This window comes from Panthera onca, chromosome B3 (genome assembly GCF_046562875.1).
Source record: "Panthera onca isolate mPanOnc1 chromosome B3, mPanOnc1 haplotype 2, whole genome shotgun sequence".
Taxonomy (NCBI): domain Eukaryota; kingdom Metazoa; phylum Chordata; class Mammalia; order Carnivora; family Felidae; genus Panthera; species Panthera onca.
This window is the reverse complement of record NC_138344.1, coordinates 134,223,210-134,246,952: the sequence shown is the minus strand read 5'-3', so window position 1 is coordinate 134,246,952 and position 23,743 is coordinate 134,223,210. Positions and strand designations below refer to the sequence as shown.

At 44.0% G+C, this 23,743-nt stretch overlaps 1 protein-coding gene across 5 annotated transcripts in view; it reads left to right on the top strand.

Moving 5' to 3' along the window:
- Positions 1 to 18,227: 18,227 nt before the first annotated feature.
- Positions 18,228 to 23,743, top strand: part of TC2N (tandem C2 domains, nuclear) — a 45,045-nt gene continuing 39,529 nt past the window's right edge. The window contains exon 1 of one of the 5 annotated variants that reach the window (XM_081795980.1): positions 18,228 to 18,354. The gene's annotated coding sequence lies outside the window, so the exon portion shown is untranslated. Of the gene's footprint in view, positions 18,355 to 18,826; positions 20,985 to 22,709; positions 23,149 to 23,743 lie in introns of those variants that run through there. The other 4 variants (XM_081795981.1, XM_060620570.3, XM_081795982.1 and 1 more) reach the window with 4 other exon arrangements.

Sequence of the window (23,743 nt, the reverse complement as noted above, 5' to 3'; positions counted from 1 at the left end):
TTTTCATTTGGGTGTGCAGTCAGCTTTACAGAGGACGTGAGAGTGGAGACAAAGCAGAGAGGAATGCACATTGTAGCTCTCTGTGCCTGCTGTTTTGCTGGCTCCCTCTTCCATGCTCAACCTGCCTCTGCATCGCCTCTCCCCATGAAGTCCCCAAATTCCAAATCCATCTTACCCTATCATGCAGAACTCTGGGTCTCAAATTCGGCTCCCAGCCCACCACTGAGGCCAAACCCTTCCCGACACTTAGCTGTATGAAAGTACTTTGCAGGGACTAGCAGCCCCTCTTAGAAGGGAGATGTGGATTGAAAAAAGCCACACCTATTCCCCTTTGGGGAGACATATTTCTTTTCTACTTCCTGTTCTGCAGCCTGCCAGAGACTGTGGGTTAGGCTCCTTTACCTGCACCCATCTTTAGAATGCTCAGGGTGTGGGTTGTAGAAATCAGAGCGACTTGTCTGTCTGTCAGTCAGTGGATGCTGCCCTGGGTACTCTGGGGAGACATTCAAAGAACACAAGAGGTTATCCTGTCCTTGAGGAACATTCCAGAAGACCACCCTGAGCTTTTCTTTGTTCAGAGCTTTGTTCAGCTGGTTCAATCTCTCCCGTGTTCTGATAACAATCTCTTACCTTCTACTTCTTCCCCCTCCCCCTCTGTATTTCCAGTTCTCCAATGTGCCTACTATTAGCTTTAAAAGTTCTGTCACCCTTAGTATTCTGGTGTTTTATGGTTGTAAATTTCCAAGACCTGGGGGCAGTATTGTTTTTCTTCAGTTTTTTATAGGAGGTAAGGAAAACCAAGCCCAGAGATGGAGTAAATTGTCCAAGATCAGCTGTGTTTACGTGACAGAGCTTGCTATCACTTTCTGAGAGTGGTTGATAGCCTCAGCCTTTTTAGCCTGGAAAAATCTACTTAATTTAGACTAGCCATCTTCTCATTAGCATGAGAGCTCTGGATCTGTAAGCTTGATTCCACTTAGACACTCTCTGTTTTAAGAACTGATTTCTAGCCTGATTTTAAATTAAGTTTATTCAATGGTTTGAAGAACTCTGTGTTTAGACTCCGGTTTCAGAGAAATATTCTTACTAGGTTACACGAATATTTTGAAACTCAGCCCTTACTTTTTTTTTTTTTATTCAATAAAAGTTTGCACAAACAATGCATCCCACAGGAGAAACTTATGCCAGATCCCAGATGTTTAACACGTTTGCTTCAGATATTGGAGTTCATGGCCTCTTGTGCTTGTTAAACTAAAAAATGTAAGACCATAGAAATGATTTTTAATATCTAAGAGCTCTGCAAGGCCAGGCTGGACTCTGGGCAATTGCATCATTTCAACAACCTTTTGATCACAGGTTTCTCATGTGTATGTGTATGCATGTGTGTGTGTGTGTGTGTGTGTGTGTGTGTGCATGTGTGTGTGTGTATGTGCATGCGTGCATGTGTGTGTATAATTTTTTTAAACAATCCAAGCAAACGTTTCAAGCAGAGGAAGCATAAACTCTTTTTTAAATGTTTATTTATTTTTTTAAATTTATTTTGAGAGAGAGAGAGAGAAAGTGCAAGCAGGGGAGGGGCAGAGAGAGAGAGAGAGGGAGAGAGAGAGAATCCCAAGGAGGCTCCACACTCAGCACAGAGCCCAACGTGGGGCTTGATCCCATGACCACAAGGTCACAACCTGAGACGAAATCAAAAGTTGGTTGCTTAACCTGGGCCACCCATGCACCCCAGAGCACAAACTCTTTAGTTTTGACTCGTTTTCAGTTTATTTTGGTTTGCTCTATGCAGAAATGTTCAGAAAGTTCCTTTTCTAATCCTGATGTTGACTCTTACTTGTAACCACGCAGCTGGGTCTCCCATTTGATTACCCAACACTGTATTGATGAGTCTCGGGGTTCAGAATGCCATCGTACATGATACTATCCTGCATCTCCTGGGGGCTGACTGTGCCAATCACTGCGCTGTGTCTTTGCTCGTGTTGTATCATTCAACCCTCACACCCATCACTTTCACACCTACTACTTTGGTCCCAGCCACCCTCCTGTCTTGCTTCCGTTATAATCAGTTGACTATCTAGTCTTTCTGCTTCCGTTTCCTCCCGGCTCCCTGCCATGTCTTCTCAACCCAACAGCTGGGATGATCCAAATAGAAGTTAAATCTTTTAATGTCATTCCTCTACCCCCAAACCATTTAATGTCTTCTCAGCCTATTCAGAATAAAAGCAAATGTCTTTTTGATGGCCCATGCTATCTCTCTCGCCCCAAACCTTACCCTATGCTCCTCTGTCCCTAATTTCCCCTTCTCCCTCTCTTTCTCTTATTCTAGTTGCTGTGGCCCTCTTACAGCTCCTCAGATATGCCAGGCAAGTTTCTTCTGGATGGCTCAATAGAGCAGCAGAGGTTCGAGCACACATATAATATTACGTCTATTAAGGAAAGTGGAAGATAATTTGTTTCAAACAGTTAACAACAGGTTGGTGATCTACTGGTGGAAATTTCAAAAATAAGTTCAGCAGAGGTTAAAGCACACATAATATTATGCCTATTTAAGGTAGGAAAGTGGGAGATAATTTGTTTCAATTAACAATAAGTTAGTGATCTACTGGTGGGATTTAAAAAAAATATCTAAAGCCCACGAGGATTCACATTTTTTTCAACAATCTTTGTTATAGGAAACTTGGCCAAAGGCAAGTTTCCCTTATAAATACAAAAAGTTAAAATTAGTGGGGCAAAGCATTTTTGTCCCAACAGCATGCACTTAGTTTTGGGGGACTGTTCATTTCACCTACTGTGCAATGTTAAGGGTTGGGAGCTTTAAGTTATGGGCATTTAGTACCTGCAACTAACATACTGAACCAATGAATGAGCAATGATACCCAAAAACTAAGGCTGTCTTAAATAGCCGGAAAATAAATCATTTTGGGAGATGTGTTTCAGATCATGCAGAATACACTTTTTAAAGCACTAAAACTTTGAAATAATTGTAGTCATTCTGATGGATCTTAAAAATAAAATATTGTCCACTTTCTTGTCCTGGTAGCCAGACTATGCCATATGGGAAGTTTTACTTGATGATGATTCAGGATTATCATTATAAACATTGGTGGCTACACTCTGCTGTATTATAATATTAGTGTATAAGTCAGTTTGTCCATACCTTGAATGGTCCCAGGCAATGGTGCTTCTTAAATCCCCATGTCTTCCTTGTATAATTTTATAATAGGCATGTAGGAAGGGAAAAAGGAGTCACAAATGGGCAATTTCCATCCTGAGAGTTTTGTGGGAGACTTAGCTGTGTTGGTGCTTCAGAGGGAGAGGTAAGCTTTATGTGTTAATCATAAGCAAAAGGGCCTTGGATCCTTTTAACAACCATTTTCTTCACCATCATTTCCGTCTTGATGCTTCTGCAACACCATCCAGCAGCTCCAAAGCATTGGCCATATTTAGAACTGGGGACCAGAGACACTTTGAAACACTGCCTGGACCAAAAAGAGGGAGAATAACCAAAGGGAGGGTGGAGGCGTACCGGACACAAGTTCCCTTCACTTCACATCTTGTTTATAGGAACCTTATATAGGAAGGTACAAAATTGTCATTCAGCCCAAAGATCAACTTAACCTGCCAACGTACATCTTTAAAAAAATTTTTTTTAATGTTTTTATTTATTTTTGAGACAGAGAGAGGCAGAGCATGAGCAAGGGAGGGGCAGAGAGAGAGGGAGACAGAGAATCCGAAGCAGGCTCCAGGTTCTGAGCTGTCAGCACAGAGCCTGACGTGGGGCTCGAACTCACAGACCGTGAGATCATGACCTGAGCCAAAGTCGGATGCTTAACTGACTGAGCCACCCAGGTGCCCCACCAACATACATCTTTATACATATACTCCACCATTGCGACGCGGTCTTAATCACTTTAATTCACACTTAAATAGTGCTTTGGTGTACAAAATGCTTTGTATTTTTTTCTTTCCCTCATCAAATATTTGTTCAGTATCTACACCACTGTCCCAATACTTTCTGGTAGACATTAGGAGTACAAGGACAAATATGGCCTGTCCCTCCCCATTTTCTTCTTTTGAGCATCATAATGACCCTGAGAGGTTGCTAGGGCAAAGACTATTATCCCCACTTTGCAGGAAAGAGATTGAGGCTCAGGTTCTCGCACTGTCACAAAAAAGTACAAGAGCCAGAAATTAAACTCGGGTCTTCCGCCTGTAAACCCCATGTTTTTTCCAGTACGTTATGCCTTAAACCAATACTGAGAGGCAAGCATCATGCAAAGCAAATGAAAATGTATGCGCATCACAACCGAATGAAAATGCCAAAGACTCAGTTCCAAAGAATCTTGTAAGGACCTAGTTTTTGGAGAATTCCCGTTAAGCGTCTCGTGTTCGAGTGACAGAAACCAAACATGTGTTAACTTAGGCAAAGATGTAATTTGTGGGTTCATAACTGGTGTGGCTTATGTATTAGAACAGTGGTAAAAACAGGGTGAATCTTCCCTAAGGACTGAATGCAACCAAGAAATCTAGTGCAGACTGAATGCAACCAAGAAACCTCCTATACCACTTTTGCTTCTCTTGGCATATCTCCTTTATTCTCCTTTATTGTATATTGACTTCTCTCTTGGAGATATGGCCCCCAAAGGGTCTTCCATCACCAAAACAGAGGACTGACTGCTCTTTTCTGGTTACAGTTTGAAAAAAAATATCCTAGACAAAGATTCTGATGGACGTTCCTTGGGTTTAGGTGCCTTCTCATGAGCCAATCAACTCTGATGGGGGGTAGGGGGGGTGAAATCATGGGAACATATAGCAGCTGCTGCTGGAAGTCCATGTTTGGAGTAGAGGACAGGGTGATTCTTATGATCAGATTATAAATAGATGTCTACTTTGAGCACCCTAAATTTAATCTACTCATGTATTTTTTTTCAAGCAACATCCTATTCAGTTTTAGGAAATTAATTTTTGCTGAATGCCATCCCAACATTGTACTGTATTTAAAGGAGTCAGCGTAATGCCAACAGGTATGAGCAGGAAAAACTCCATGTAGAAAAGTTAAGGAATCCTCATTACTTTTAGCCAGTCTAGGATGTGAAGAAGGAAGGCAGAATTTGGAGATGACCCAGAGCAGTGAAAGCACTCTAAAGATAAGGAGATAGTGACTCTAAAGGGGAGCATAGAACATGACTGCCACAAAATAACATTGATTTTCAGGCATGGCTATAGCCATCTTGGAGAAGGTAGGAGGCAGAATGCAGAAACTTTTGGAGCTAGAAAGGTTATCAATCTTCTGGCTACTCTCTTCACTTTTCATAACAGTAGATAGATCCAGGGAGAAGTAATATGCCCAAGTCATAAAGCCTTAATTATTTTATCAGCAAAAATATGAAAAATAGTGATACCAACAATTGCCTATTCAGGGGAGTTATTCTTCTGAGGGAAATTGGAATGAAGTTACCAGAAACTGAATAGTGCAATTTTTTCCTGCAAGGCCAACCTTCACCAGAGAGTAGAAATAAATATGCAGATGGAAGATAAAGGTGGGACCAGTGATAAAAGTGGAGATGCCAGGAGAGAGGACAAGGGAAAGGTTCCGAGTCAATGGGTTTTGAAAGTAGACCTCACAATCTATACAAAGGTAACTTTTGTGTAGTTTCCTCAGCACAATCCCAATCCTGTGACTCTTTTCCTAGTCATCATATGCTGGGGTTGGCCACACCCTGAGAGCTCTCCCCTTTATCTGACCCTCTTTTCAAATGTCTTAGGTCAATGAAGTGGCTTTCCCAACATCAATTCTACCCCATAAGTAGCAGCAGTATGGTTTGGGGAATTGATCTCAACTTAAGGGGTAGACCTGATTTGTCAAATTGTTATCTAATCTTCTTTGCCAAGTCACTGGTTCAAGAATGAGCCTGTGAGCCTGTTCTGACCAAAGGGACAGGAAGAGAGACGTTTGTCTGGAACAATTGATCTCTCAAGATTGGTTCTGGGGAATTCATTCTATCCCCCTCATCTGAATTAAAGAAAAAAGGTCTGATTGTCCATGTCAGCCATTATAGAAACATGAGGGAGGTCAATTTAGGGTAACGTTTACATAATCTCAAACAGAGCAAAGGGGAAGAAAACATTCAGTGGTAAATGATCAGATTGGGGAAACAGTGACTTGGAAGTTCAACCTACCTTTGCACTTCTTTTCAATGATCTGTGGTTGTGCAACCGACCTTCCCAAGATGTAGAGGCTTAAAACAACAATGTTTTATCATTATTTAGCTCCTAAACGCAATATGGGCAGGGTTCAGTGGGGAAGGCTCATCTCTGCTCCATAAGGTGTCAGTGGGGGTAGCTCAACCAGGAACTGAAGGACCCACTTCCAAGGTGACTCACACACATAGCTGGAAAGTTGGTGCTGGCTCTGTTGGATCAGAGGGTCCTGGCCCTTGGTTCTTTTTATGTGGGCATCTCCATGTGGGTTTCTCCGCAAACTGCTTTGGCTTCCTCAGAGCAAAGGTGGCTGGATTCCAAGAACAAGCACCCAAAGACAGCCAAATAGAAGTTGTACTGCCTTTTATGACCTAGCCTTAGATGTCCTATTTTGTTATTTCCACATTCTGTAATTGACGAAGTATTCTCTTGGTCAACCAGTCACTATGGTTAGCCTACATAAAGGACAGGGGACATAGAACCCAACCTTTGAGAGGAGTTTCAAAGAACTATGAACATGATTTAAGTCACCACACAAGTTAATACATTTCCTTACTTTTATGACTACTTCAGCTGGGTTTTTTTGTTACTGGTGGCCAAAAGTATCCTCATTGATACAGTTAGTGTCATCTCAGCTGTTGGCAGTAGAGTGTCCTAAATTCACAGCTTCCAAGTACAATGCCAATTGTAGCATGGTTTCCAATAATTTGTTACTAGTAATTTAATAACAAGGTTTCGAAACTATGATTTTTTTTCTGTTTGCAAATCAGAGCAGAATCAAGCTGACCCCTATAATAGCAGAACCGTCATATATTTTAATTCTATTAGACTTCTCTGAATGGGTAATTAAGGGATAGAATCAGAACAAGGATATGGTACATAGGAGCGTTATTCTAGGTTGAGGGCCATTGGCCTGGATGCCTCTTTTAGTAAGAGTGAGAAGAAACTCTGGGGTGCCTGGGTGGCTCAGTTGGTTAGGGCGTCTGACTTCAGCTCAGGGCATGATCTCACGGTTCATGGGTTCGAGCCCCGTGTCAGTATCTGTGCTGACAGCTTGGAGTCTGGAGCCTGCTTTGGGTTCTGTGTCTCCCTCTCTCTCTGCTCCTCCCCCACTTGCACTCTGTCTGTCTGTCTCTGTCTTTCTCAAAAATAAATAAAACATTAAAAAATTTAAAAAAAGAGAGACAAAACTCTAGAGAGTCTGTGTGCTTAGAGTCAAATTCTTTTTCTTCTCCATTATGCTGCAGCTAAGCCAGTGGGGTTAAAGACTTGTGATCACATTTTATATTCTCTTTCTAATTCTTTTGGCCTTTCTGTGGGCAAGAAAAAGGATGAAGACATTCTTCTCGGTCATCTGCATTGTCCTGCCCCACGATGAACCCTAACAAAGCAAATAATGTTTAAGTGTCCATTGTGTTCTTAGCACTCGGCTAGACATTGCAGGTATAAGGATAAGATGTGGTTCTCTAGGAAACTAGAAAGTGAAAGGCACTTGGAGAGCAAGAGGAAGCAACTTAAAATTAAACCAGGTGCATAAGCCAGCCTTGTAAAGAAAAGGTGAGTGAGTAAGAGCTGAGCACTTCTTGGATTTTAGGGTGATTCCTGCCCAGGTGTAGCAGCAGATCATGTGATTCTCCCTTCCCTGCTGCCTCTGACTGAGCCAAGGTCAACAGCGTGCCCAACTGTGTGCTGGGAAGACCGGCCAGCAGCCTGTGCCTTGTGTCTGGAAAGTCTGAGCTGAGCCCATCAGATTGCTGGAATCTGAAAGGAGCTGCAGTGTCTTCTTTTGGGCGGTAGGCCCTAAGCTCAAAGTTCTAGCAGATTTGCCACCAAGGCATGCATCATGGACTCCGGGGCAGACTGCAGCTCTGAGGGGTCAGAGACCCCAAGAAGCGGGTTGGGGTGTGCAGGCATGCAGAAAGAAGCAGCCTCTGGGAGATGAGGGGCCACAGGGTGTCTGGACATCCTTGGGTTCTGCTCTTCCTGGGGCTCACTTGTTGAGATTCCTGAAAAAGTATGTTCCCTTTGTTTCCTTGCCCAGCGTGCCATGCTCTGTCTTTTACTTGAACTAATTTGAGTGGGTTTCTGTTCCTTGTAACCATCGGAGCTCTGTCTAGAACAAGTCAAGAATTCATAGAAGAGATGGCGATTTCAATGGGGCTTGAGTTATGAATTGGATTTATGTAAACATAACTCCTATGTCTGGACTTTCCAGTTTGCTGACCGAGCCTGTGATTTAATGAAAGGAGCTTGACCTTTAAAGTCACACACACACAGCCTTAAGGTCAAATCCTGACTCCTTCATCACTTCCTTGTGATCTTGGGAAAGTTACTTCTCTATAAAGTTTAGACAATAATCCCCACTCTGCAGGGTTGTTGGAAGAATTAAAAATAAGTCTATTCATTTGTGTGTGTGTGTATACACACACACACACACCATTAACAGTGCTTTAGACAATAATCCCCACTCTGCAGGGTTGTTGGAAGAATTAAAAATAAGTCTATTCATATGTGTGTGTGTACACACACACACACACCATTAACAGTGCTTGGCATGTGATAGGTCGGCACAGAATGGCAGCTATTATCATTCCAAATGTATTTGGATGGGAGAAGGGAAGTAATTTTTAACCCTGTTCTCAGTAATGCAAAGTGGTTTTGATTGAGGCATTTTATGTTTTTCAACTTTTTCTTGAGTTTATTTATTTATTTTGAGAGAGACAGCTTGAGTGGGGGAGGGGCAGAGAGAGAGAGAGAGAGAGAGAGAGAGAGAGAATCCCAAGGAGGCTCCGTGCTGTTAGCACAGAGCCTGAAACTGGGCTTGAACGCACGGACCGTGAGATCATGACCTGAGCTGAAACCAAGAGTCGGATGCTTAACCCACCGAGCCACCCAGGCGCCCTACATTTCTTCACATTTTTAAGTGGCTTTGTACGCTGGGGGCAAGTGTGTGGGCATGTGGGCATGCGTGTCTGTTTGGCAAGGATATTGTTTGTTCCCCTTGCCTTCTTTCCCACTGAAGTTGTATCCACTATGTTCTCCGGCTAGTTATTGTTATTAATCAGGCTTGCGGTATGAGACGAACAGCGGTGATGAGTTGGTCAGGCTTCCAAGCAAGCTCATGTTTTGCAGGAAACGCCAAATTGTTTCCTGAGGGGATGTTTTTTAGGAATGGAAGGGTATGCTTCATTGGCCCTCACAGACCCCGTGCTGTCCCCGGAGTGCTGTCACCTCCCAGGGTGATACAATAGCTCTTTAAAAGCCAGTGCGTGGAGCTGCTGTCCAGTTTTGCTGGAAGTGTGTTTGCGTTGTTGTTTTTCTTTTTTCTTCTGGTAAATGAGGCTCAAGTAGGAAATGGATTGCAGACCTCCCACATTTCCTCAAGAAAGATCCCAACTTCATCCGTCCCCTCATAAACTAGAAGGGTGGGGGAAGCTAACAACAGGCAGGGAGTCATGGAGGGGAAAGGAATGCCCGAGAAAATAGGACTGAAAGTGTTTTGAAGACACTCCTCCCCCAACTGATGCCTCTAATTAATAAAAAGATCAATGCATACTTCAAACTAACAAATTAAGACGCAATTGTCGTAAGAATATGTCTTTGGATATTTGGCTCACCTACCAACCACATTTATTCGTGAATTCTCCTTATGGAGCAGTTTTAAAGAGAAGGAAAGAAAGTCTTGGCATCCTAAACTGCCTGGGGATTTTTCTGGGCGTATGAGTTTTCCTCAAATTCTGATGAAAGCAAAAATCACAAATAATAGCCTTCAAATTTTATTTCAGATAGTGAGTTTGAGTTGCATTTGTAAACAACCACTAATATTCAGATGTAGTCGTCCAAAGAGTTTTTAAATCTTTCTCTTTTCTGCTGTGACACATATTTTGATTTCATATCTGACCAAAAGGATAGAAAATTGTTAAACAGAATTTTACTGAAGGTTTTACTGAGGCTGAATCCTCTGATTTACCGTTGGCCCAAAGGGAGCCCCCTAGTGGCACGAGAGGGGGTCTGGGCACACTGGTCTGGAGCTCTCCTCCACCTCACCACAGAAAATCATGGTTGGAGGGTGTGTCAGGAAACCATTGCCCTGCGACGGTCCCAACACGCCGAGGCATGAAATGACAATCATCTATTGTTTCTCATGTGTCTGCTGGTCAGCTGGAGATGAGCTCATCTCGTCTGGGTTTATCTGGAATGACTCTCATTCCATGTCTCTCATCCTCGTTGGACCACCTGTCTTGGCCCAGGCGAAATCTTCTCATGGCTTTGGCAGAAGCACAAAGGGCAAGCGGCAACATACAAGGCCTTTTCAGCTAAGCACTGACATGTAGCACTCTTGGTCCTATATCACTCTATTGGCCAGAGCGAGCCGAATGGCTGAACCCATAATCAAGGGCTAGGCAAATCTAGTCCACTCCTTGAGTGGAAGGAAATTCAAAGTCATGGCCAAGAGTATGGGTACAGTGAGGGATGAAGGGCTGGGGCCAATACTGTAAACGGTCGCAGAGAAGAAGTTCTATGACTACTCTTGGTGAGTGAAACCATACTGCTTGCCTGCAACTGGGACATGCTGGTCTATTTTGTGGCAGTGATGATGGCTATCATAACTTGGTGCTTTTAAGCCCTCAGTATTTCTCCTAATTTCTCTAATTTTGGTTCCACGTCTCTCCCTGGGCAACCTTCTGATTATCACTCAGCTTCCTATATGGTTGTTTCTGTAGGGTATAGTATAATGTTTGGACCATGAGCTAGAAGCATCTGGGACCCATAGCGATTGTTTGTCTCATGTTCTGTTCACAGACAGGCCCTATTAATATTGGTAGAATCTATTGTCTACCTCAGTCCCTAGGGAGCTTGGCTGAGCCTTCTTCTTCAACAGAGTTTCGCTTAAAATGCTAATGGTGAAAAGACACAAGTTTCTAAGCTTGAAAAGTCAAAAGTCAGTTTCCATACTCCAGTGAAGTCATTCTGTGAAGCCAGTGAGCAACTAAATAACTACCCTTCTTGGGGAGACCCCTGTTGGTGTATGATTCTACCCAAATATTTGTAGTTCCTACTTATAACACCAGCACTTTTTCTTTCACAGGGGAAGGGAAGAAAAGTATAACCCACGTAATCCTCCTGTTGGGCAGCCAAGGACATGCCTGGCGAATCAGAGGGCTCCAGCCAGGGAAGCAGAAGCACTAAAGTGTTACTGATACAAGAATAGGATCTTACAGAGTTATGGGAGAAACTTGGGGGAATAAAGGTCTGGAAGTGGGGTTGAAGGATCAAAGCCTAAACGGCCCCCTATGAGGTACAGGTGCAGGTGAACGTACTGGGTCGGAATTTGCATCTAGGAAACCGGGCACACCTGGCCGCACAAGCAGACTCCATGGAAGAACTGTGGAAAAATCTAGGGATAGCTCTCAGCTCTGTAGGTCTTCAGCCAGGCTTTGGAGGAGGGCCTGGGAGGACTGGCTGTGGAACCTGACAGCATCTCTGTTGGTCTGCCACTGTAATCTTGGGGGGTCTTCCAAGAGGAATAGCTCTGTTCCATTTATACCTTCCAGATCTTGTCCACATTCCTCTTGCGCTCAGACTAACATAGAGCCATACATAGGGAAAGAAATTTTGGGAGATGTAGTTACAGCTTAAGCAAGTTGACACAGTTTAAGCCATTGTACACGGGACTGCAGAAGAATGCAGACACATTTACTTTAGGTTTGAATCATTTCTTCCAATCCATCCAAAGTTCACAGGAAGTAAGAATTTAGATGTTTCTCTCCTTCATTAAGGGAGTCTGGGGGCATTTGTTCTGGAATCCTGGGGCAGTTCCACATGATGTGCTCCACGCGTCTTTCATTCTCTTTAGACCAGCTTTCCAGTCTGGGTGAATTGATGAGGTGGTTGGTAGAAAATCCTCTTTTTTTTTTTTTTTTTTCCTGAATCCTCTCTTCTTTTCCTCTTTTATAACCTTCCTTTGATCCCAGCGTGCTATTGCCTCTTGTCCTAGGGGCTGAATAATTTTCATTTAGGCTTCCGTGAAACTGTCAGACTCTTGGTGCTCTGAAGCTTCATTGATTAATGGGGCTTGGAGAAGGAGGAGGATGGTGATGTGTTGGGGAAGGGCTTTGGGGCGAGGGCACTGGGAAAAGAGGACTTCATCATGCTGGGTCTCTTGGTGGAGCATCTATGACCAGCCATTTTCCCACTGTTCCCTAGCTTTGGTGGGTACTAGTTACCCAGGAAAGAAGAGGATGGGGGAAGGAAAAGAAAAAAAAAAAAAGAAGCTCACTCCATCGCAAACAGTCCCGGTTTATTCATCACGTGTCCTGGAGATCAGTAGACAAACTCCCTGGTGGGATACTCAAGAGCCTTCAGAGCCAACTTCTCACAATTAGTTTCTATCTCTCAATATACAGTTGACCCTTGAACAAGGCAGGGTTAAGCGATAGGACCCATTGGGCAGTCAAACATCTGGGTGTAACTTCTTTTTAATGTTTATTCATTTTTGAGAGAGAGAGAGAGACTAGCAGAGGGGCAGAGAGAGAGGCAGAGAGTGAATCCCAAGCAGGCTCTGTGCTGTTAGCGCAGAGCCTGAGGCGGGGCTTGATGTTATTAATGGTGAGATCATACCTGAGCCAAAATCAAGAGTTGGATGCTTAACTGACTGAGCCACCCAGGCACCCCTGGGTATAACTTTTGTCTCCCCAAAACCTTAGCTGCTAATAGCTGTTGACTGGACGCCTAACTGACAACAAAACCAGTCAATTCACATCTATTTTGTACATTATATGTATTATATGCTGTATTCTTACAATGAAGTAAGTTGGAGGGAAAAAATGTTACTAAAAATCATGAGGGAGAGAAGATACATTTACAGCACTGTATTGTACCAAATTCACGTGTAAGTGGACCCAGGCAATTCCAACCTGTGTTGTTCAAAGGTCAACTATATTCTCTGAGTGACACCAGACCTCCTGAAGCTCACTCAGGGAAATTCTTCAACGTGCAGGAAAGAGATTCACAAGGGCTGCTGAGTGATGGTGACTCTATGCCAGTTTTCAGGTCAAGATGTCAGCATTCTGATCAGGTGGCCACCCAAAAGAGAGCACAAAGAGCTGTGGATTCATAAAGATATTTATTTGTCCAATTGGGACAAACTTAAAGTCTGTGGCCTTAATACCTTTGAAAATTTTTCATGTTCCGTGTCTCCCATGCAATGCTTAGAGCAGGAGACAACATTTTCTGGTGTCTTATGTAATCTATATGCCATCATTTCTGACAGTGTTAATCAGGGTAAGTAAAGTTACCTGCTTGGTGGGGGTGGGGTGGGGGAGCGGAATCCCTAAATGTTAGGAGTTCACACCATAAAGTTTATTTTTCACTCCCATCACAATCCCGTCAAGATTAGCGGGTGGTGGGGAGAGCTTTGTTCTGTGAAGTCAATCAGGGACCTGGCCTCCCATCTGGTCACATTTTCAGCTTCAGCAATGGTCTAAGGTGGTCAGGGAGAGAGTGGGGAGAAGGCTCACCAGTTCTTAATTAGCTAGACCCAGAAGTAAAACTCTACCTTTGCTTAAATTCTATTGGTGAGAACTGGCCCCATGTGAAGGGGAAAGGACAAAGTAATTCAGCTTTGTGTTCAGGAAAAGGAAAGGAAGTTTGGTGAGCGTTCATGGCTCTGCTGAAATGTCACTTTCCCTCTGAAGCAAGTGCTTAGGATTGTTCCTGATGTACCATTGGTACTCAAGAATGTTAGTTGAACAAGTACATAAATGAATGAATGAATGAATGAATGAATGAATATGTATAGGCTTCTGCTTTTCTAAGGCAGAAAATGAGAAGAAAATAATTTGGGGGGAAGCAGAAATCTGTCTGCCACCTCCATTTTATTCATATGGCCATTTGTATTTGTGATATTACTTCACGAGCACTCTAGGAATTCATATTCTTTTAAAGACTTTTTTTCTCATTCATTCAACAAATATTTGAAGGCCTTCTATGGGTCAGGTGCTAGGCTCAGGAAGTTATAATTCCTGTCTATTTGGTAACTCACGTAGGATGAGGTTAGTAGGAGGAGGGCAAAGAAGCCAGCAATCACAATGATCGTGTAGGTGCCACGATCGAAATACGGATGGCTGGTGGTGGGAGTGCTGGGGTTAGGCACCTAATCCGCTCTGGGATGGCTGTTATGGCGTTTCATCTTCCAGAAGAGGTGATACGTCAGCTGAATGAACGTGAATTTGCCAACTGATACCCATACAAAAGAGGTAAGGGAAACAGTAGTGCAAATTTGGCAATTGAGGGAACAACAGTTGGTTCAGAAAGTCAAAAATGTACCCCAAAATGGGTAGTGGAGGGGAGGCTGAAGGGGTAGGACTGGACTGAGTCATCCATCATTTATAAACTGCACTAAATGCAGGATGAATGAAAAGGGATTGGGACAGGGATGAGGTGATTTCTCTCTCAAATGAAAGAATATGAGTAGGAAAATCTAAGCAGCAATGTTATCCACACCAACCTGCTTATATTTTTCTCCTCAGATCTGCTTCAAAGAATATAAGACATTAAACATTAACATTTAACATTAAAACTAAGCCAACAAAAGCCACTCAGAATGTTGCAAGAACCATCACTTTATGGGAAGAGTTTAAAACACAAGGGCACAGAGAAAGGTATATAGTATCCTTTATTCCTATCTTGCCTCTGGAACAGGAAGGAGGCCCATTTCGAGGAAAACAGAGGACACGGTTTCATTGTTTTCAAAGAACTATGTTTGTCAACAGAAGTGTTCTTTTAAGGACACCTTTTTAGATGGAAGGTGGAAGGAAAGGAAGAACATTTCAGGGAACGCTTTCTCTTGGGACTTTGGCATCAGCGAGGAGGTTGGTAAGATTGTTCAGTTAGGGACCCAAGGGCTCAGTCCAGTTAATAAGTATTACTAAGCATTCACTCATTTTTTTTTCCTTCAGCACATCTGAGCGACACTTTTATGCCCTGCATTATGATGTCAGTTGCTGCAGGAGAGTAAAGGATAGGTGAAGGTCCCTCGCCTTGAGAACTAACACGTGCAGCTAGAGGTTTCTAGCTAAGGATGTGCTCTATTGAAGGGTGTGAGATGATAGAAAATAAATATCGGTCTCTTAGGAGTGCCTGGGTGGCTCAGTGGGTTGAGCATCCGACTTTGGCTCAGGTCATGATCTCGTGGTTCATGGTTCATGAGTTGGAGCCCCACATCGGGCTCTGTGCCAACAGCTCAGAGCCTGGAGCCTGCTTCAGATTCTATGTCTCCCTCTCTCTCTGCCCCTCCCCTGCTCGCACTCTGTCTGTCTCTCTTTCTCTCTCTCAAAAATAAAAAAAACAATATATATGTATCTATATCTATATCTATATCTATATCTATATCTATATCTATATCTATATCTATATGTATATCTATATCTAATCTATCTATAGACCTATCTATCTATCTATCTATCTATCGTATTGGTCTCCGCCCCAGGTTCCTGGCTCAGGAAATCCTAAAATCCTTGTAAATTTCCAAGTGATAAGAGCACTAGGTGACTCTGTGTGGGCTCCTGGATGAGGAATGGTCACCAGAAAGACCATGATTAAAAACTTGCAAGAGGGGAAAGTGGCTGAAGTGGGGCTAATAAGTGATCATGCCTATGTGAGGAAGCCTCCATAAAATCCCAATCAATAGTGCAGGGTTTGAAGACCTTCCAGGTTGGCAAACACATCCACACTGGAAGGATGATGCACCCCAACTCCACGGGGACCCTCCCAGACCTTGCTCTACGTATCTCTCTTCATCTGGCTGTTCACCTGCATCCTTTATCATATCCTGTAATAAACTGGTAAAACTAAGTAAGCATTTCCCTGTGTTCTGTAAGCTGCTCTAACAAATTACTTGAACCCAAGGTGGGGGGGCGGTTCATTGGAAACTTTGACCTATAGCTGGTTGGTCCGAAGCACAGGTGATAACCTGGCATGTGATGTGGGGGTGGGGTGGGGGTGCAGAAAGACAGTCTTGTGGAATTGAACGCTTCACCTGTGGGATCTAATGCTCTCTCCAGGAAAGTGATGTCAGAATTGAGTTGAATTGTGGGACATCTATCTGATGTTGCAGAGAATTACTTGGTGTGGGGGGAAAACCTCCACATATTTAGTGACCAGAAATGTTGGAAATGAAATGTTTTATATGAGGAATAAAGGAGATACACGGGCAAGAGATAATGCAGGAGGAAAGAACTGGGTTTTCCCCTACAACAGGTGGGAAACTGAGTTTTTCTAATACAAAGTGTCAGAGAAAATATACATATTCTCCCTCTCATTTGACCTTTAAATAGAGCACATCATATGTGTATATACACACGCACACATTTTATATAATATATATTTAAGAGCCTTGGAGTCTGAAGTCCAGAGTCGGTCTTGACTCTATACTCAGGCAACCACCATTTGTTTGACTCTCAATATTTTCAACTGTAAAACAAGGATAATAACAGTTACATCATAATTGTGAGGGTCGAATGAGATGACTCATGTGAAAGCTTTGTGTAAACAGTACAGAACTTTGCAAACATTTGTAATAGAGAAATGATTGAAGGTGAATGTACGAGGACTTTTAAGCAGTGTTTATCAAAGTGTGTGAGTTGAAACACTAATTCCCCAGGATGGCAACAGGCATCTCTCAGAAAGAGAGTTGTGTGGTGTGTAAGGGAGGCGAAACTTCACCGCCACCCTTTTAGGGTTTCTGGCTGGGACTGAGAATTAAATTGGCATAGATGAACAGGAGTGAAGCATACAGATCTTTAACATGGACACAGCAGCCCTTATGGGAGAATGAAGATCCAAAGAAGCAGTTAGAGATGAACATTATATACTAAGTGGAACAAAGGGGGCTAAATAATAGAAAAGGGGCTTGAGCTGGGGCAGATAATGGTGAAGGGACCAGGAAGATCAGGGTTAGTTTCACAAGGTTTGTGCGTATAGACTTCCTTTATCCTCTACTCCCTGGTGATAAGAATGTTTCTTGCCTCCCAGTATAGGGAAGACATCTTTCACTCGGGAGTTTCATCTTCCACTTTCAGGAAGAAAAAGGAGGGTCAGAGTGATCTTCTTGTATCTGCTGTTGTTCAAGTGCCTTTAACTTAAAAGAACCCTTATGTCAAAGTGGCATATTTTGGCCTACCACCCTTCAGGTCAAATAAAGTTGGGAACTACAGGATGATACAAAGCAAAACACAGTTCTTAAGCGTGTTAAGTGCCCGTGACTCTCAAGGAGGGTAATTATACTGTGTCTGTTCCCCAGATTAATTTGATCTTGGGATCTAGCCCCCCCTCCACCTGCACTCCAGCATCTGTAGGGCCTGGAGATGAGCAGAACCCACTTACCCCCTTTGGGACAGACTGCTCCTTGGGAAGAAAAGGCTGACCTTTACTTCAATTCGTACTTCCTCAGCCTTTCAAAAGCTGAGCCATTCATCAACAGGTAATCTAGGAATCCACTCAACAACTTTCCAGGAACGGGGCTGAGACTCCCACCGTGGGAGGCATAAAAGAAAAGGGCGAGCCCACTCCTTGCCAGGGTGCGAGAGTGGATTCTAGCATAATATGGGGGCCCGGGCACTGTAGTAGACACCTTCCGACAGGCCTATTGCTAGCAAGGTGGTGGTAGATGTGAAGCCACAACAGTGAAGAGAAGCGGGCTGATCCTTAAAGAATTTAAAATTAGGGTGTAAAGTCAGGTGACGCTACAAGGCAGCTAAGAAAAGCTTCTTCCGTTTCCAAGGGTGCAGCCACACCTCTGGCAAGAAAGCCTGTTCCTCCGTCCCCTCTACACAAAAGTTCAGGTCCCAAACGTTCCCTCTGTCCCTTGGTTAGTTTTTATCTCCCTTCTGACCCTTCCAGGCACTCCGAAGACCTCTCCGGAGGGGCCCAGGGCGGCGGCTGGGAGAGGCGGGGAGGGAGGGGCCGAGCGCGCAGGCCCGCGCGCTCAGGTACCGGCCGGGCGGCCCCGCCCCGCCCCTCGGCGCGCACCTCCCGAGGGGCGGGGCGGACTTGGAGGGACCGGGGGCGGGGTCTCGGGGCGCGGCCGCACGAGGTGACCCCGGGCCCGGCTCCCGCGGGAGGCCACGGCGGAGCGCCCGCTGGCTGCAGGAGGTAACCGGCCTCGGCCGCGCGGCGCCGTCTCAGCGCGGCGTGGAGCTGGGGGGCGCCCGGGAGCGGCGCGTGGAGACCCCGCGCGGGGCGGCCGGGCGGCACGTCTCGGGCGGGGAGGGGGCCTTGGGCTCAGGTGCGCCGTGGGGCCCCTCCCGGGCGCGCAGCGTGGCGCGGGCCTCGAGCGGCCGCGGTCGGGGGCCTCCGGGGGTGGGGGGCGCGGTGTGAGAGCGGCCCCTGCCCCAGCCGCCCGGGGCTTGCGGATGTGTACGGTTTTTCGTCTCCTTTCACTCTTTAGAAACGTCGCCTTGCTTGGGGGCTGGGGACGCGGGGGGGGGGGTGGTGGGGGGGGGCGGTTTCCCGAGTCTCTCAGTGACACCTGCTCTCCGGAGCCCTCGGGGAGGTCTGAGGTCCCCGGACAGCCGAGCTCACCGTGGCCTGGGCGGGGAGGGGGCTCAGTAACTCGGGGGTGGGGGGCGAGGCCAGGCCCCTGCCCTACCCGGGTCCGCTCACTGGGACGCCCGGACGGGAGGGACTGGGCCGCCCGGACGGGAGGGAAGGGACCCCAGCCCGCACCCTGCACCCCGCACCCCGCTCTCTGCCCGGTACAGGTGGCCTCTGGGCAAAGAGGGAAGCGAACTTCCTTTGCCTGGAGAGTCCGGTAAGAACACATTAGCGGAGTGTCTTTAATCTGTGATGTTTCTGAAACTTGTAGAAGCAGAGAAGGGGTATTAAAATGTCACTTCCCTATGGTTTTTGCAAAACAGGAATTATACACCCAGCTTGATTTTAGATTTGGCTTCTGTCTCTTACAGTTTTTTTTTTTTTTTTTCTTCTTCTTCTTTGCTGTGGTTTCCTTTAAATAAAGGAAAGTAGGATGACTGATTTGTGGGGTATATTGCACACAGGTAGGCGTCCAGGGATAGGCAAGATAGTTGCCAAGCCAAAAACACCGATTCCTTTAGAATACTAAAAAATACAGCATGTAAAAGGATTGCGTTGGTTTTTAGAATATTATTAATTTTCTCACTCCAGGTAGGCATGTAGTAGAATTTTGTCTTCTGATTAATACTGCAAAAAGTAGCCTGGAAAATACGAAGAGTTAACAACACCGTCTATTTACTAATTTGATATTTTGGTACGTAACTTCATTGTGGTGAAAACTGCTTCTTCTGGAAGGACATGTTGATATTGCTTGCCTTTGAGAGCTGGGATTGGAGGAGATTTGCCTTTTATCTCTTGTGTTTTGTACTTTTTGTTACTATGAGTTACCTTCATAACTGGAGGAAAGTCTTTATAAAAATTTGTGTTTCTTTAAACCCTTCAAGAAAAATATTTCAAAAGTATCTCTTGTATTTTATGGCTCCCCTTGAATTATAGTTGTATTCACGCATAAAGCTAACAGACTGAGATTAATTCAGGCTGAGAGAAAAGCAGTGAGATTCTTGGAGACCATCTGGCACACCTGTCTGGTATTGGGATTTTCCGAAGTCAGGATAAGAGTTGTAAATGTTGGAAGCATCATGGATTTGTGTAGTTAGTCCCGTGAGAGTGGAAGAAATCTTCCAGTAAGAACAAGAAAAGAAGACCAAGCACGGGAAACCAACATTGAAGTGCCGTATAGAGACAGCCATGGAGAGTGAGGAGGAGAATTCAGGAGAGAAGGAGGAAAATCTAGCAGATAATGGTGCTTAGAAGGCGGGAGAGGAAAGAGTTTTAATCAGGAGGGAAATCTATCTCAGTCAAATGAGTCAGAAGGATCTGGAAGATAGGCGCTGATTAAATGTCTCTTGGCTTTGGTAGTTAGGATAGGAGGAGGTCATTGACCTCAGCAAACACAATATAAGTAAAATGATAACGATAGAAGCCAAATATGAATGAATTTGAGGAGTAAATAGAGAATGAAGAAATAAAGATAAGGAGTGTAGAGTCCTTATTTTGAGAGACAAAGATTAGAAGTTACAGGTGGTAGAGGGGAGTTTATGGTCCGTTTGGAAAGAATATAAGGACAGTCGAATACCTTTATGTTAAAGTGCATCTCACAGCATTGTTCCCCTCTCGTGGTTAAGTAGCAGAAGCTGAGAGCAAATAGCTGAGCAGACTGAATAGAACTATTGTAAGAAAGATTTTCATCGTCCCTCATTCAAATTATCGCGATCTTAGTGGTATTTTGGTCTCTTGGGGTCTGGTGTTATCCGTATTAAAGTCACACTTTCACAAACTGTGTTGGATTGTATTTCACCTGAGTTCCAGTACTGTGAGACTCCCAGCTTGCATTTAAGTCATGTGATTCCTCTTTAGATATTTCAATGATTCTTCTAAATCTCTTATGTGGAAATCAGACGTCTTTACTAAATCGGAATTCATGAGGCGTGCACCAAGGGCTTTGCTTCAGTTATTACCATGCATTCAAGGGAAAAGGCCCTTAACGTGAAAATTTCTTTACAATGAGTGTCACTTCGGTCATCATTGAAGTTTAATTTTTTTCGTTGCCGTTCAGACAAGTAGTTTTATGTATATTTACCTGGGGAATATGCAAATAATCGCCACAGTGGAAAAGGCCAATAACCAAATGTTGCAAAGGATATGGAGCACCTGGAACGCTCATTCTCTGCTGATGGAAGTGTCAATTGGTAAAGCATTTTGGGAAACCTGTCAGTGTCAAGTAAAGTGTGACATATGCATAAAGTGTGTTCAAACCTGACAAAATCCTAAAAATGCAAAGTAGCCTAAAGTAACAGACAACAGAGGGTGGGTGCAAAGGAAAAGGACTGGAAAGGGGTGTGAGGAAACTTTTGGGAATGGTGAGTGTGTTCATTTTCTTTTTTTTTTTTTTGTTTATTTATTTTGAGAGAGAGAATGGAGATGGGGGTGGAGGGAAGGGCAGAAAGAGAGAATCCCAAGCAGGCCCCGCACAGGGCTCGATCTCATGAACAGTGAGATCATGACCTGAGCCGAAATCAAGAGTTGGGCGCTTAACCGACTGAGCCACCCAGGCACCCCTTCATTTTCTTGGTTGTGAAGATGCTTTCACCAGTGTATACATATGTTTGACTCATGTAATTATACATTTTAAATATGTATAGGGATGCCTGGCTGGCTCAGTCGGTTGAGCGTCCGACTTCGGCTCAGGTCATGATCTCACGGTCTGTGAGTTTGAGCCCCGCGTGGGGCTCTGTGCTGACAGCTCAGAACCTGGAGCCTGTTTCGGATTCTGTGTCTCCCTCTCTCTCTGCCCCTCCCCCTCTCGTGCCCTGTCTCTCTCTGTCAAAAGTAAATAAACATAATAAAAAAAACCCTTTTTAAATGTGTATAATTTACTGTAAGTACCTCAATAAAGCTGTAAACAAATAAATAAAAATAGTGGAAGATGGGGTGCCTGGGTGGTTCAGTAGGTTAAGCATCCAACTTCGGCTCAGATCATGATCTCGCGGTTTGTGGGTTGGAGCCCCGCATCCGGCTCTGTGCTGACATCTCGGAGCCTGGAGCCTGCTTCAGATTCTGTCTGTCTGTCTCTTTCTGCCCCTCCCCTGCTTGTGCTCTGTGTCTCTCTCAAAAATAAATAAACATTAAAAAAATTTTTTTTAAATAGTGGAAAAAGATATGCTAAATATATTTTTTCTTTTAAATACTGTAGTTATCTCAGGGTGATGGGATTATTGATAATTTTTATTTTCTTCATATAGTTTTCTGTAATTTTCATGTTTTCAACCACAGCCATGCATTTACTTAATTTTTAAATGAGAAATTATTTCATATGTACAAAATAGTACTTTTCACACAGCTATAGATTTAGAGAATACAAATAAAATAAATGCCCCTGTACTCATATCATGCTTTAGAAATAATACTTATTGGGGCACCTGGCTGGCTCAGTCGGTTGGGTGTCTGACTCTGGCTCAGGTCATGATCTCACAGTCCATGAGTTCGAGCCCCACGTCAGGCTCTGTGCTGACAGCTCAGAGCCTGGACCCTGCTTTGGATTCTCTGTCTCCCCTCTCTCTGCCCCTTCCCCACTCACACTCTGTCTCTGTCTCTGTCTCTGTCTCTGTCTCTGTCTCTCAAAAATAAACATGAAAAAAAATTTTAAAGAAACAATACTTATGAATATTTTCAAAGCCCTGACTGTGTCTCTCTCTTTCCATGCTGCTACTTTTTTTTGGTATATTATATTTATGAGATTCATTGATGTTGCTATGTTACAGTTCATTTACTTTTTATTGCTCTATATCATTACATTGTATGACTTGACTGCTGTTTATCCGTTTTCCTGTTAATGGATGTTTAGGGATATTTTCCATTTTCTTTTTTTTTTTTTTTAATTTAATTTTCACTCTTTGCCGCTAAGCGCTGTTTTGTTATGGCCATTCTAACGCATGTCTCTTTGCCCAGAAGTAGAGTTGTGGATCTTCAGTTTTGCTAGAACATACTGAATTTTTTTTTTCCTTGACAGAGAATGTGAGCGTGAGTGGGGGAGGGGCAGAGAGAGAGAGAGGGAGAGAGAGAGGGACTCCCAAGCAGGCTCTACTCTGGCAGTGTGGTCTATCTGCACTGCCAGACCCGGGCATCTGTCTCACAAATGGTGAGTTCATGACCTGAGCGGAAACCAAGAGTCAGACGTTTAACCGACTGAGCCACCCAGGTGCCCCCATACTGAATTGTTCTGCAAAGTGGTTATACCAGTTTATACTTCCACAGGCAGTGTGTTCAATGTTCACCTTGTTCCCTTCCTCAACATTTGAGACGTTTGTACAACAACATTTGTAATGATCTGAATTGTTTCTTTTCGACAATCTGGTAGGTGAGAAATGGTCCTCCATTGAACGTTGAATTTACATTTCCTTAATTACTGATGATGTCAGATGTTCCACAATTCTGTTATGTCTGTTTATGTCTTTTGCCTATTTTTTTGACTTAAAAAAATCTCCTTCTAGAAGTTGCATTTATTTATGGTACTGAGTCTTATTGGTTATGCATGTGGGAAATATCTTCTCCCCAGCAAGTGGCTTGTCTTTTACTTTATATGGTTTTTGATAGATGTATTCTATAGTTTAGAGTACTTGAGTGTTTCAGACTTTGTCTTTATGGTGTATGCTTTTGGCATCTTTTTGTTTTTAAGCTTTGGCTTTTTTTTTTTAATGTTTATTTGTTTATTTTGAGAGAGAAAGTGTGTGTGCGCCTGTGAGTGGGAGAGGGGCAGAGAGACAGTGAGCGAGCGAGCGAGAGAGAATATCCCAGGCAGGCTCTACACTCAGTGCAAAGCCCCAAGCAGGGCTCAATCTCACGACTTTGAGATCATGACCTGAGCCGAAATCCAGAGTCAGACACTTAACCAACTGAGTCACCCAGGTGCCCCTTGGCATCTTGCTTAACACATTTTTCTCTTCCTTGA